Source organism: Rhagoletis pomonella, unplaced genomic scaffold, assembly GCF_013731165.1.
Source record: "Rhagoletis pomonella isolate Grant_MI unplaced genomic scaffold, Rhpom_1.0 Rhpom_scaffold_00006, whole genome shotgun sequence".
In the NCBI taxonomy this organism is placed as follows: Eukaryota; Metazoa; Arthropoda; class Insecta; order Diptera; family Tephritidae; genus Rhagoletis; species Rhagoletis pomonella.
The window spans coordinates 45,106,758-45,108,892 of record NW_023458560.1 but is presented as its reverse complement, the minus strand read 5'-3'; positions in this window follow the sequence as shown (position 1 = coordinate 45,108,892).

Here is a 2,135-nt window from a genome sequence, read left to right as displayed (position 1 = left end):
TATAATATAAAAATGAGCGCGCGATATACGGCTTGCAGGCACAAAAACGAATGAATAAAAATGTTCAGCTCAACTAACTGCAAGCTTACAAAAAATGGGTACATCATAAATGAGAATGTCAAAAATGTGATAAATGTAAAAATGTTTGCACAGGGTGCTCCACATATATGATGGTAAAATATCACAGATCAGATTTGTTGCCGACTAGTGTTATTTAATAAATTAGTGAAAAATATTTAAAAACTTAAACTTTCAATCGAAAGTTATGTTTAAAAATTTCACTTTAAAAAGCGTTTTAAATTTATTTTACTTTTATGAATAACCAGTTTTTATGTGTGCACAAAATTTATAATAGTTTAAAAATATTTCGGAAAAATATTTATATTAGAAAATACGTTTCTTTACAATCATCTCAGATGTTACTTAGAAGAGTTAAAACTTAAAAGGTCTACATAAAAATGTTTAACATTTTATCAACACAATATTGAGATTTTGGGAATTATTTTCCATAGCTCACGTAAATCTTAATATTTTTCCGAAATACTCAAATTTTGCCAGATGAGTTAAAATATACATGCATACATTGATTTTTGGCAATTGTTTTCATGCATTGTCTTTCATACAAAGTATGTTCGACAATTTTTTTTTATGAAAAAAAGTGCGTAATACTTAAAAAAAAATTATAATTTTTTTTGAACCTCAAACTTGCACTTTATTATACTAAAATTTAATAGGCTTTAAAACTGCATACTCAAAAATTCTGCAAAATCTAATCAACAGGTTGAAAAATTAGATTAAATTTAATAGAGTTTTTATAATTTTTGCACAAAGTTTGAAATATTAATATACATATATGGCGTTTGTTAGATAATGAACTAGAGTTTTATAAAAAAATAAAAAATAGGCAAAATTTGTTAAAATGTCGTGTTCCTCAGCAAAGTCTGGTTGCCATCATTCTTTTTATAATAAAAAGCAAAAAAAAAATATTTTATATTTATTTATATATATTTATTAAATATAACTTTTGACTTTTAATATTTTGGGCAATATATACCAATTATTTCTGCCTTTTATTTTTTTAAGAAAAAATAACATATTTTTTTGGACTTGCAGTTTTTCGGTATTCTTCTTGTTTTCGTTTTTGGAATTTTTTAGTAATTTTTGTTATACTCCGTGTTAAATTTTTTTTTGTATCTAAGCGGGTTTTTGAGGGATTTTCAGAACTACCCTGCAGGGAGTGACGTTAGCTTATACCTAACTTTAGTCTGTTTACGCGAACAATAGTGCTAACTATTAACTGTGTATTTTGTTCGAAAAAAGCTAACTACTTTTGTGGGGCGATGGCCGCAAAAAAGTCAGACCTGGATACCTCTGCATTACATGTCAACTAACTTGTAACTAACTACTTTTGGACATAAAATATCAATAAGAAAAACAAAATATTTTTTTGTTTTTTTACTTTTTTATTTACTTATTTATTTACTTTTTTTTAGTACATTTCATATTTGTTTACATATTCTGCTCTGGGTGGCCCCATATTCGAACACCGTCAGACATAACTTCAAAATGATAGTATAAAATTTCGAACTTCCTTATATTTGTCCTGAATATGAAAAAGACTCTGCGAAGTTCAGAAAAAAAGTGTATTGAAAGTAATTTTTGTATGAGGATATTTAATAGAAACTTGTAAGGAAAACCAACTCCCGATTGCGTCTGCATGACTCCTGCACGACTTTACAATTCACTTTAAGTTGGTTTTGTCATAGCTAATTAAAAGTGAGGTATCAATCGAAATCTCGCCAAAAAGCTAACTACTTTTGTTGGTTTGTGGTGTCGGGACTCCTTCAGGATTTTCGGGACGCCTTGTGGATTTCGAGCCTATTTCGCAATTTTCGGAACTATTTCGGCAATCTCAGAATTTTTGTGATTATTACGGGATTTTCGGGAGTAATTCGAGATTTTATGGATTTTCGAAAATAATTCAGGATTTTTGGGCTATTTTGGGCTTCTGGGAATATTTCGATATTCTTGGGACTATTTCCGAACTTTCGAGACTACAACAAGATTTTAAGGATTTTCGAGACTAATTCGGGATTTTTGAGACTATTTCTTTATTCTTAAAACTATTTCAAAAT